The sequence below is a fragment of the Equus asinus genome, chromosome 1 (assembly GCF_041296235.1).
Source record: "Equus asinus isolate D_3611 breed Donkey chromosome 1, EquAss-T2T_v2, whole genome shotgun sequence".
NCBI lineage: Eukaryota > Metazoa > Chordata > Mammalia > Perissodactyla > Equidae > Equus > Equus asinus.
In genome coordinates this window covers 121,919,386-121,933,495 of record NC_091790.1, presented here as the reverse complement: position 1 = coordinate 121,933,495, position 14,110 = coordinate 121,919,386, and the positions used below count along the sequence as shown (strand labels likewise).

The window sequence follows — 14,110 nt, the reverse complement described above, 5'->3', positions numbered from 1 at the left end:
CCCCACTTCAGTGCTGTCTATACCACTACTCCTTTCCCTGAGTTTGGGGATTTTGATACCCATGTAGATGATCCAATATCACCTTCGCAGTTTCTCAACCCCCTCCATCCAATGATATTCCTGTCACCCACCTACATCCATGGTCACACTTTTGACCTTGTTATCACAAATGTTTCTAATATCTCTGAATGTGGATGTCAAACATTTCAGTCTCCGTTTATCCTCTCGTACTTTTCAAGCTTGTAAATTCTTTTACCCCTACTCCAGCATTTCTTCAACCTCACAAAAAACTCAAATCCATTCACCTCCCTATTTTTCTTTCCACCCTCCCTCTCATTTGCCTCTTAGCCCAGCTTAGCTCTCGCAGCCTATCCTCATAGTCACTCCCTTGCAAATCCTTTAACTCCCTTGTGTTTTTCTGACAAAATTCTAATGCTAGTTGAAACCAACTATTCACCTGTTCCATGTCCACCCCTGAGCACCTAAGCATGGCTGGAAAAAACTCACTACCTTGATGACTGATTTTATTGAAAATTCATGAGCATACATACCAAAAGGAGAACTCAATAATGCAAGGAAATTATACTACTTCTCCCATGTAAATGAATTTTCCAAGTCTCTAACATGATTATCCTTACTCTTCTCACCTCAAATCTCCAAACTACTGACCCCACCTGTGAACACCATCTCAGCTTGGATCTTCATTTCATATTTCAATCAGAACACAGAAAAGAACCAGGCAAAAACTAATTCAGCCACACATCACAACGTCTATGAAGCTTTCTTCACTGATACTCATTTTCTCTAACATCCATCCGGTTGCAAATTTGAAGTGTTTCTGCTTCAGGATAGAGCCAATTCCTGCTCATGAATACTAGGTTCCATCACTTTTTCTCTATTCAAGGACATGCTCCTGCAATTGTCCCCTCCTTTTATAAAATCAATTTCGCTCTTCTAATGATGTCAATAAAAAAATCCTTGGATTCTTTGTCCCACTTGAGTTCCTACCTCATTCACTCCTCCCTCCTGTTCACAGCAATAATAGCTGCCTAGGTTAGCGTGTTTGCTTCACCATCTTCCATTCTCTCCTTTTTCATTCATTCTCATAACCTTAGAATCTTCTCTTGACAAGGTCACCAATGATTTCCCTGTTGCCATATTTCATGATCTCTTCTGTGTCTTCATCTTTGTCAACCACTCATCTGCATTCAACACTTGGCCACACCCTCCTTGAAACATTTGATCCTCTCAGTTTCTGTGACACAATGCTCTCATGGTATCCTCACCATTGACTGACTAGTCCTCAATGTATTTGCTAGACTTTCTTTCCATGCTCAACCTCTAAATATTGTCATGCCAGGTCCCAGTCCTGGGAAACTTTCTCTTCATCCATACTCCCACTCTAGGTACATTCATTCAGTCATATTCCTTCAAACACCATTTGAATATCATGATTGAATCCTAAATACAGATCTTCAGACTGGACTGCCCTTTGGAGCAAAAGATTAGAATGTTCAATTGCCTACCTGACATATTCACTTATAGACAGTTCAAGCTTAATATATCTGAAATAGAATTTTTCCCCCTCTACCTTGCAAATAGGCTCATTCCCGACACCTCCTATTAGGAAATAATACCATTACACACCAAGTTGCTCAATAACAAGATTTAGGAACTGTTTTGGTTTCTACCTTTCTCTCATATTTCCAGATCCATTCCTGTAGATTCTATTTCTAAAATGCTCCTAAACCAATCTCTTTCCTCTGTTTCCATCTCTGCCACCCTAAGCCAAGTGTCTTAGGTCAGGTTCCCAAAAAACGCCTGAGATAGAGATTCTTGTTCAAGCTATTTATTGAGGAGAGGAACAAGAGAATCAGGGAAGGACAGGAGAGGAATGCTAAGCAGGAATGTCATCTCGGCTAGAGATTAGCTTCAGTCTGACTCCCCAAAGGAACTGCTAGAGCACAAATTGTACCACAGAGTTGGCCCCACCTTTAGACAAGGGGACCCGCTCATCAATCAGTCATTGGCCAAGATCTGTGAGAGGGGAGAGGCTGTGTAGTCTCCCAGGAAGGAGTCAGCTAGAATTTATGAATGCCTTCTCTCAGAGGAGCTTGGTGATTGATGCACAAGGCAGGTATACAGCATCTGAGCAGGTCACTGACAGCATCTTCTACCCCAAGTAACTATCAGTTCTTGCCTAGACAACTGCCCTAGACTCCTCATTGGTCTCCTTGCTTCCAGTCTTGTTCCCAATGATTCGTTCCACACCTAGCAAACAGAGTGATCTGTTAAGGTATGAATCAGATTATATCACTCCTCTGCAGAAAGCTCCAGTTGTTTCCCAACATACTTGGAATGACACCAAGACTCCTTCCCCTGAACTACCAGGCTGTACATGGGCTGAGCCTTCCAATTTCTCCAAACCCATCTCTGCCCACTTCTCCTCCCTCACCTTCTCCAGCCCCATCACCTTATTTCTCCCCCTGGAATACCCTGAACTCACTCATGCCTCTGGATCAGCTGTTTCCATCACCTGAAAAGATGCTCTTCTACAGATGTTCTGTCAATCTTGTCTTAACATAAATATCAGCTCCTCCAAAAAGTCTTTCGTGATCAGTTAGTTTGAAAGACCCTCCCAGTAAACCTTGACCAAGTCCTTTGAATTTATCTTAGTACATATACCTGATATTTTTTCTTGTTTGTTTTTCTCTTCCTCCTAGAATCTGAGCTCCATGAGAACACCTGTTTATGATTTGTTCAATGATGTACCCTTAGTACTTATAATCGTTCTAGACACTAAACGCACAGTAAAAGTGCATTTGTTGTAACAGCCCAACAGAGAAAGGGTCAAAGCTTATAAATAAGCAATTTAAACAAAATAAGTAAGAGTGGGTAACAAGCATGTGAAAAAATCACGGAATTTCATTAATTATCAAGAGCATGCAATTAAAACCAGATACTGTTACTGTTTTTTCATATATTAGGTTGCCAGAATTTCAAAGATGAATAATATTCAGTGTTGGCAAGATACAAATAAATTCACATTTGGTGAAAGCAGTTCAAACTTTTGGTGGACAACTTGGCAGTGGTTTTCAAAATGTTTCAAGATAAATATCACATAAATACAGCAATAGTTAAGTCAAAATAATTTTAAAAGAATGATATTATTCAAAAAAGGACTGAGGACTTAAATCTCAACACCTATAAAATTTCCATGGACACTGTAATGAAACCTAAGAGGATTTTCCTATATTTTTGAAAGAAAGCTTTCTTGTTTCTTTTTTCATAAGATTGAATTATCAATTAATGTATTTGTCTTTTAATTTAACCAGCTTTAATGGCCTAATCCTTGTCCAGTTAATCCCAAATGGAATCATTAACAAGTCACAAAATCCTCAGCTCCATGGACTGTGGAAACGCATCATGGATCAGACAAGAGGGATCGACTGACTATAAGGGAGAAAACTGCAGCTGGCAAGTGAATGCTCACCTGTCTGCAGAAGAGGGTATGAGGAAGGAAGTCAGATGCTGCCTTCTCATAACTAATGCAGGTTCGGGAATCTACAAGGTGCATAGACATCACCAGCCAACTCTCTCAGCAAAAGGCACTGCCAATCTGTCAGAAAATGGTCTTGCAAGGGGAATAACTTTACTGCTGAGGAACCCACTCTTGGACTTCAATCACAGAAAACTATTTTATTCCTTTATCAAAATGCATGCAGATTAAATGAACAAGAATTTTCTTCTCTTTCAAATAAGAAAAGCCTTATTTTTTAAATCTAGTAAAAGCCTTAGACATATTCTGTCCAAACTCTTCAGGTTATAGACAAGGAAATTGAGGCACAGAGAGGAGAAATGGCTCGCCAATGGGCATGAAGCTTGTTTGCGTTAAAACTGAAGCAACTCTACATGACTTGACTCTTGTGTTACTCCTTATTTCTCTTAATAGCAAAAAGCAATTAAATGTGTATGTTTTCATAACCCAAATTAATGTCTTCACAGATCAATTGGTTTCATGAAATATTTGTCCCAACTTCTTTATTCGTATTTTCTTGTTCAAATAGCAATTCTTCGTTATACAAATTGATAGAGAGCTGAGTGTCATGTGTTGGATCATGTTTAAACTGCCCATTTCTCTCACAATGCATAAAAGACCCCTAACTGGTATATAAATTTCCATGAGGGTAGCTCTCAACAAAGGAAGAACAACAATAATAACTTGTATTTTTATAAATCTTTATACTTTAAAACTTGCATTCATAAACATTATCTTATTTGACTCTTGCAACAGCCCTGTTGCACTCATTATACTGATAATAGTACTAGATACAAAGGACATAGAAAGTGAGGAGAAAACAGTCTCCAGGAAGCTAAAAATCATCTGATTGTCATTTAGTAGCAACAGAACTAATGACATGACAAGGGTGAGTATAAGTATCTAATAGAGGTGCTATGTGTTAGGAATCAGGAAAAGTGCCACTTGTTAGCAAGGATGTGTAGAAGAAGGAACTCTTGTGCACTCTTGGTGGGAACACAAATTGGGATAGCCATTATGGAAAACAGTATGCAGTTCTTCAAAAATTTAAAAATAGGATTAACATATGATCCAGCAATCCCACTACTGGGTATATATTCGAAGGAGTTAAAATTGGTATCTCAAAGAGATATCTTCACTCCCATATTTATTGCACGGTTATTCACAATAGCCAACATATGAAAACAACCTGGTGTCCATTGACTGATGAATGGATAAAGAAAATATGGTATATGTATATGTATGTATGTATACACACACACACACACACACACACACACACACAGTGGAATATTAGCTATAAAAAAAGGAAATCCCACCATGTTGAACAACATGGATGAACCTGGAAAACATTATACTAAGTGAAACGTCAGACATAGAAGGACAAGCACTATATGATCTTACTTATGTGTGGAACCTCAAAAAGTCAAACTCAAAGAACCAGAATGTAGAATGGTGGTTACCAGGGGTTGAGGAGTGAGAAAAATGGGGAGAAGTAGGTCAAAGGGTACAAACTTTCAGTTGTAAGATGAGTAAGCTCTGGGGATCTAATATACAGCACAGTGACTTTATAGTTAACGATACATATTATTATACATAATAATATATAGTTAAAATACATATATAATATACTTGAAATTTGCTAAGAATAGATCTTAAATGTTCTCACCACAAAACAAAAAAGGTAACTGTGTGAGGTAATGGATGCAAATCAACTTGACTGTGATAATCATTTTACAACATATATCTATATCAAACTGTCATGTTGTACACCTTAAATATATACACTTTCATTTGTCAATTATACCTCAATAAAGCTAGCAGGAAAAAAGACACCTTCTTTATCCTGGGTCTTAAAATATAAACAGATTTTCCACAGATAGAAATAAAACTAGAAGACGTGTACTCTTTGCCTGTCCCAGACTGAAAATAAAATGCTCAGCCCAGGGCCCGGCCTCTGGCTCCCCTCTCCTTTCCATCCTGCCACTCAGGCCTCCTCTTGCCTTTCCTGGTATTGAAGAATTTATTTAGATACTTCTCTGTGCAGCCCTGGAAGGAGCTGTGAATATATAAACAAGCGATTTTTAATAAAACTCTGAAAAAATAAAAGGGCCATGTAATTGTAAACACTCAGACCTGGTAGAGAGCCACATATTCCCACTCAATTAGCAAATAGTGTACTGAGCTCTCAACTTGAAGAAATTCCCTTTGGCTGTGCGCTTAAAGAGTCATCAAAAAATATTGAACATTGACTCTGCCTTCAATTTGATGACTATTTACTATGTGTCTGGTGCTGTGCTAAATATCTGAGCACCTCATTTATTCAGCACAACAACTCCATATAAAAGTTATAACTCCTTTCTTACTGATGAGAACATGGAAGCCTAGGAGGTTAAGTAACTTACCCAATGTCATACAGTGGTGGATCTAGGATTTAACATCTAACTCAGAAGTTCTTGCTCATAACCACTATTTTATACTGCCACTCACATGGACTTATAATACAGCTGTGAAGGCAAGCACAAGCACACAAAAGCCAGCAAAAATAATAAGCTGTATATGCTACATGGAAAATAAAAAATACCGTAACACTACATTTCAGAATAAGAGAGGAGGCATGATCAGAGAACACCTCTTGGGAAAAGTAGGAATGAAATTGGGCCTTGAAGAATTTAAGCAAGTGATTGGCATTCAAGGTGAATGGGAATGAATGAGAATCCACAAAAGGTATTTTAGAGGCAATGAGTAGAGAAGTCCCACTGGAGCAGAAGGTTCATGGTTTATAGAATGACACTCTATACAGCCAATCTCTGGTGAAGCATCTGGCATACCACAAGACTGCAACATGGAAATGTGCTATATGCTGCTGTGTTGTAGCAGATTTTATAACAGACTTTATCACTGCTACGATGTTGCCTAAAACCTAGAAAGTAAGAAAGAAAGGGAAGAGCGGCATCCGACAAAACCCATAAAATGTAAAATTAGAATATGTTGAAAAATCTTAATTTCTATCTTATGTGACAAAAAGATTTATAGAAAGTAAATCAAGATATTCTATAAAACCTAGCTTCTAAACAGAACTTATGGGAAGGTTTATGAGAGAGAACATGAGGTTTACAAAGAAATCCGAATTGTTTGAATAGTTATATTCAATCAAATGTCATATTATAATTATCTGAACATAATAGAAGTAGACATTATTGTCTACACAAGGACAAAATTTAAAAAGAAACTAGAAGTTGGGGTAAAAATAGAACTATCTCAGGAGAGAAAAATCAATGGCTACAACTCTGAATTTTCTAAGCTGCATATGATTTTGAAGAAGTTAGATCTGATTATTATCCAACCAGATCAACAGACATTCATTCATAAAAGATTGATTTGTAGTGATTTGATAGCTAAGTTTCATTGATTAAGCAAGCAATGAAATAAAATTGTCTTGGATTTTGTAATCATCTTGATGAACTGTCATCATGGCAAAAAGTAGGCAATACAGACTAGTCTTTATATTGTTTTTTCTTCTACTTTTAAAATATTGAGGACATATTTAAGAAACAATCTGAGCTCCATTTGGTGACTAAAATAACATTTAGCCATCATGTTAGACCAAGTCCAAATGCTATTATTACATCTTCATAAATTATCCTCGTCAAAAACTGCATTCAACATAGCTCATCCCTACATATTTATGCATCAGTTGTATGAGGGGAAACATTCATATAGGGAAAATATGTAGATATTTCTTCACTTTCCTTAAAGAAAAAATGTTTTCCCTTTGAAAGGTCCACTAGTCTATGCTCTAGACTGCCTTAAGCCCTACCTTATTTCGTGCTTGCATTCCTTGCTTGGTTTTCTGTTGTAATCTTAGGCTCCCCTGACGATGAAATCCCTTGGATCATGGACCAGTCCCTGTCCACAGTGCTGAAAACTCGTCATTCTGCCACTTGGGACGTCTTGGACAAATAGGATAATATCTCATTTTTAAAAGAATTATGATGAAGAAAGTTGATTTCACAGCACCTTATGGAAACCTACTGCAATATTCAACAATCATCACTATCAGAAAATCCTTCTTTTTGACGTTTATTCCTTACAATGAAATCTTAATCCATTTCCTCTTCATTCTCAGTAGAGACACATATTAGCTGGTTTGAATTTTTTTGTTTTTTGGAAGTCACAATTCAACTTTATCTTCTCCCAAAGAAACAAAACAACCTATTACTTTAACCTTTCCTGACAAGCTTTTAATTCGTTTGGTTCTCCCACTTAATACCTAGAAAATGTTTTGGCTCGCCTGCCTCCATCCACACACCTGCTGTCAGCACTATGATTCTGGTCAGTTAGAGGTGAGTGAGTCATCATTAAGTGAATTTGTGTGCAAGGTCAGTGAAGGAACTAGCTCACACAGGGAAATCACAGAACAAAAGGGAATTATTTTTACCAGCAATTTCCCAACCTCACTTCTAACTCTGCCAATTTGGGCAGGTATAGTTGTAGCGTCAAAGTGGATGAAAAGAATTTACCAAAAAGTGACTGTCATCTCTATACAATAGGATCGAGACCAAGTGATTTTTGTCCTTTTGCCTCATCATGTTTTCAGGTATGCCTTAAAGCCGAGCCTAGGAGGCAGATCAACCTGGTTTGAATCCCAGATCCTGAATATGGAGATAGATAGCCTTTAAATGTTTTCTTTAAGTTTTGGTTTCCTCTTTTGCAAAATGGGGAACATAACAGGCTTTTCAAAGACTTGTCATGATCATTAAAAGATATGTGTTAATAAATACAAAGTTCCCGGAACATAGAAAAAATTCAGGGAACGGTACCTACTTTCACTCCCCATGTCTCTCTAAAGTTGTAGAATCTAAAATTAGACACAAGGCTTTAGCACTGACCCAAGAGCTTCAGATTCCTTTATTGCCATGTTCCTATTTATAAAACCCAAGCTCGTGATTGTTTCTTTAACTGCAGTGCTTTGCTCTCCACTCATGGTCACCTTGTTCCCAGATTGTCCCTAGATTATTTTTTCTGTCACATTTGCACGCAGCAATTTCTTCTCTATTTTATTTTTGGACTTTTGGTGTTTATGCAATGCACTCTAAAGTCTGTGTTTGTCTACAGTGAGCCTCTGTCACTAAGTCTTCTCTAAGTTTCAGCCATAAATGCCTCATGGAATTCATTTTAAAGCTTTATGCAATAACCCAGCTTGTTGTTTCTCTAACTAAAATTCTTTATGATATGGAGAAAGAAGCTAAGAGAAGGCAAAATGTAAGTCGTGTAAAAATACAAAAGCAGATCATAATTCTTGCAGAAAAGCAGCATTTTTCCATTTCCATCTTCACATGGAGGAAACAGGCTTACAGAAGCAGCCCCATCACATCTGTCCACTATCCCTGCCTACGTGGTATTTAAAATACAATCAAAACTGAGAAGGTTGTATCTAGCAACAAGTACTCCAAAACACACAGACCACACACAAGGACACACACACACACACACACACGCTAAAACTATGTGTACTTTTTAATAATACCCAGTGTTGGCAAGAGTTCATGGAAATGAGCACTCTCATATACTACTAATGGTAGTATAAACTGTTCCCATATTTTTGGTGTAAAATTTGTAGTATCAATGCTTTAAATTGCATTCATGTTTTTTGACTCAGAAATTTAGTTCTCAGAAAATAATTTCATTGTTCACTAAGTCCCGGTTACAACAATCATCACATCACATAATTTAAAAATATAACAGAAACAGAAACAACAACAACTTTATTCTACAATAAAGGACTGGTTAAATAATTATTATGTATTTATATAATGAATACATGAAACCATTTTCAAGGATGATGTAAAATTGTATTCAATGTCATAGAAAATATTTATTCCATATTGTTAAGTACAAAAAGGTTAAAAATGAGCAAAATATAAAGCCAATTTTTTGTTGTATATTTATGCATTTACATATATATAGAAAGTTTGAAGAATATGCATGAAAACATTAACAGTGGTTTTCTTTAGATAGTAGAATTAAATATAATTGTTTTTATATTTTTATTATCTTTGTTTTCTAATTTATCTATAGTAATCATGCATTATTTTCTTATAAAAAGATTTGAAATAAAAATAAATGGTACGGTTTTCATCTGACTATCATGCCAAACATAGCTATTATGAGGCATTTGGGAAATTTTTCCAGAAGGGAAATGAACCTCTCATAATGACTATGTAACAATTTTTCTTCCTAAAGGAAATAAGAAATATTGATACTGTAGTGACTGTCCTTGAGCAAAGTTGACCATAGGCCATGTGCTATTTTCTTTGATATCTACATACTTGGATTGACAGAGCATGTGCAGTATAGACAGATTTCCTGCTTGAAATCCTGAAATCTGATATGAGTCCTCCTAATGTATTAATGGAGCAATTAGTTCTCCTCTTTTTTTTTTTTTCCTGTAAGGCTCAATGAGATTTAGTGTGGGAGATGTAAATTTCATCAGCTACTGAGCTTCTGCCCTAAGAAAAGATGAAAAAGCCTCAGAACGCCCTCTCTGTTTGCTGTAAATTTCCTACAGGGGCAGGCTATAGGCATGGTCATCTTTTCTCTGTGACAAGGAGGCACTTTAAATTGAGGCTAGGATGATTGGCCCGTTGAAGTCGCTTCCCTTTGAGCAAAGGGCTAGAAGCAGTGTGAATAATGTCTAAATATCATTTGGGCATTATTTCTAATAGGGAAAGAAGATGAACAAAATCTACTTAACTAATTTCTGTGTCTTGGTGTCCTGAACATTCTGTCTCATTAAAGTGAAAAGAAATCAAAGTATAACTTGGTCCAGGGAGGGTAGGCAACACTCACGTTGCCAGATCCTAAAGCAGTGGTATAATATGAAAATACATGAAGATCTTGTTATATCTTAATTGTCTTATTTTAACTTCACCACAACCTTATCGCCTCATTTTGCCATAATTATCTCGATTTACAAAAGAAACTGAGGCCTGAAGAAGTAAAGTAACTTAGCCCAAAATAATCAGATCTGAGACTTGAACTCAGATGGGTCTCACTCTGACTCCGATGGCCCTTAACTACTTAGCTCCAGCATATTTATGTTTCGACTCTAGTAGTTTCCTGTGTATTATCCATTCCCCCATCCTTCCCTACTAAAAGCCCAATTTTGTTTGGGGTGACTGTTCATAGCCTAAAGGACCTCCTTTCTCAGTCTCCCTTGAAGCTAGATATACAGAAGTGACCCAGGTCCAGACAGTGAAATACAAGCAGAAGTTGCCAGGTGAGGCTTCTGGGAAATTTTTGAAAAGGTCAGGCAGCAGGCATGCCCCTCGTTTCTTTACACCCGTACTTGGACCTGAGCCTGGAGCTGCAGCAGTCACGTTGTAACAATGAGGAGTCAAATGTGAGGATGAAGTCTGCACATGACAGCTGGAGGAGCAGAGGACAGAACAGCCCAGATGCCTGGAAGCATCACGAGGCTTCGTTTTAGCCCTGCACTGCCTTCCCCTGGATGTCTTCTTGCAGGAGAAAGACCATCCCTGTCTGCTGAGCCACCATTAGGATAGTTTTCTGCCATTTGCAGATGAACACATTCTTGATCCTTTATATGACATTTCACTATAAAAAAAATTCCAAATTGACAGCCAGAAGTCTTGATGGTCCCTAACTAGCTGTGATCTTGAGGTGTTTACCATTCTGTCTTCTCTGTTCAAGCTCGAAATATGGGCTTCATACTAGGAGATCTTTAAGTTTGTTATAGCTTGAGCATTTGGTAATTCTAGAACAATATGAATCAGCACTCTTTCATAATCTAGAGCTTCATGTCAAAACATATTTCATATTCTCAGTACTCAGAGTAAGCATCTGCTTAGCAAAATTTTTTTCAACAGCTTTTTCTTTCCCTAATCTGATTCTTTTACAAGTGTATTACTGTAGAGAAGGAGAAAGCATTTGTTGTGTAACCATTTAAAATTTATCTTGCCTGCAGGTTTATTTTTGCCAATACTCACTTTTAGATATACAGTCACTGGAAGGCAGGGAACAAGACACTGCCTGGCAGAAACAGGCAGCACGTGAGAAAACAAGTCCACTTACAGAACCAGCTCATTAGGTGAACTCGAAGTAATAGAAAGACACACTGTCCAGCATCATTGGACTGACATGCAGCAGGCCAGCTGTTCCCTTACCCCTCCAAGTAGCTACTTTTAGCCACTTTTTGCTCAGTGAAATAAACTCAACCCTTTTACTAAGCTCTTGGTCTCCTCCTATTCAACCCCACTTTTTACATCTTTTGCATCATCAGTAAAAAAAGCCACTTAAACTAGTCAAAATAGATTTTACTTTGGGTCAAAAGGAAATTAGCCCACGAGGAAAGATTGTCTTTAACTCAAAGGACATGAGAGCCTCTTGCAGTAAATGAGAATTAACAGGCCCTTTGGGACCTCTGAAACCTAACCGGGCCTTCGTTCTGCCTCGGTCTAAACATAACCATGCACGAGCTCCTGGACCACCCTGCATTCCAGTTTCTGTAAGTGTAAAGTGAAGGGGTTGCACTGGATAATATCCGAGGTCTCTCATTATGGGACTGGAAAGCTAGCCCTGGTTTTTCTGCATCACAGTGGGAAAGGTTTATTTCACAGCACTTTGCATTACAGAGCCTTAGTTTGACCTGCCTTTCACCTGGATTCAGGTTAGGTAGAGGAGTTTTCCAATGGCTTTGCCAATACTCTTGGGATAATATCATATGTTATGGGAGAGGTAGCACTGTAGCATGGTGAAAAGTAGGCACTCCAAAACCAGAGAGCCCTGGGCTCAAATTCTGACTCTCCCACTTATTAGCTGCAGGACTTTTAGAAAGTCAGTTAACCTCTCTGTGCTTTGGTTCATCCGTAAAATGGAAATAATAATAGTAAACACCTCTTAGAGTTGTTATAAGAATTAAAGGATTTAATATATGTAAATATTACCGTATTGTAAGTACTGTATGAGAGTTTGATGTTACAGTCATGTGCCACATAACGATGTTTCAGTCAATGACAGACTGTATGCACAACAGTGGTCCCATAAGATGAGTACCATATGGCCTAGGTGTGTAGTAGGCTGTACCATCTAGGTTTGTGTAAGTACACTCTGTGATGTTTGCACAAGGACAAAGGCACCTAATGATGCATTTCTCAGAACGTATCCCATCACTAAGCAAGGCACGCCTGTGTTTATTTAGGTAACATTTCTTAAGGTCTATGTGCTAGGCACCAGAAAAGCCATTTGCATCCATTATGTCCTTTTCTCCTCAGAAACCCACAACATGCCATTTCTCATATGATGAACTGAGGCTTGGGAACGTTGCCTGTATTCACACACACAGTAAATGGGAGAGAAGGGAACTCGGCTCTGGCAGTCAAAGGCCAGAGCCCACAGTCTTACTTGACATGCTGTAGGGAGAACAGACACGTGAGCGCAAGCCTGTAGGGAAAAGTCAGACAGGTCAGGGAGACTGCAAGGAGGGGTGACAGACTGTGTCTATGTGTGAGGATGAGCAAGGCAGAGTCAAGGAAGTGCCAACTAAGAACAACCAAGTAAATGTCACTGGGCATTTTATCTGTTCTTCAGATAGAGTGTTTAGAATAAGGCTTACGTATGATGCTATTAAAAGTACTGGCAAAGGCCCCTCGAGCCTAAGATGCCTCCCTCACCAGTACCTGAAATTATGCCATTAGCAAGACGTGACTTTTCTCTTTCTACTGAAAATAAAAATGCTCCTGCGAGAGGTAACCCATTAAAGTCCTGATATCCTAATCTGATTTGGTTTAGCAGCTCTTTCTGAAAGCAGTGGGCAGCTGGAGAAATCGTGATGCCATGGAGATGCAGAGCTGCAAAGCTGAGAAGTGTGTGGAGGCCGAGTTTGTCAACTCCATAACATACTGGATCACGGTTACTTTCCCACGGTTATCTTTGGATCATCTTCAAACACCCTCCGAGGTGAAGAGTTCTTCGCATCTACAATCTAAAATCTTCACAGTGCATTTTGACAAGAGGACTACTGAGAGGAATCTGAATGGGCATTTAATGAGATCATAAAGAACATGGTACATTTAATGAGAATGCTAGAGTTAAAATATATATAAATAAAATATAAAGGAAGAATTCACGAAGAATCTGAGTGGAAGTCATTCACTGTACTTTCCCTTCATCTATATGCGGTAGCTGTTTCCTTATCAATATGCATTAATACAATATATAATTTAATTAATAGCTCAAAAATGAGAATGTGTCACAGTCCAGTTTCCCATTTTGGTATTAAATTGTCATTTGTTTTTACCAATAGAGACTGAGAAAAGAGACTTTATTTCCGAGAAGCCCAATATTTGGAATCAAGCATTTTAAATAAGCTTGGGCTGTGACATGGCAGTGCAGAGTGAGTCCTTTGTAGGATTAGATTTCCTCTGAGCTTCCTTCCAATTCTAAGAGCTTCACGTTGATGAACCACACAGGAACTGATGATTAAGCTCTTCCAATGACACTTTGCCAAGCTCCATGACTGCCAAACCACAGCCTTCCAGTATCTCTGAC

The 14,110-nt window shown here is 38.1% G+C and overlaps 1 protein-coding gene across 4 annotated transcripts in view; it reads right to left on the bottom strand.

The window, feature by feature from the left end:
* GRM1 (glutamate metabotropic receptor 1) overlaps nt 1-14,110 on the bottom strand; it is a 376,618-nt gene that overhangs the window by 264,214 nt on the left and 98,294 nt on the right. The window lies entirely within an intron of this gene.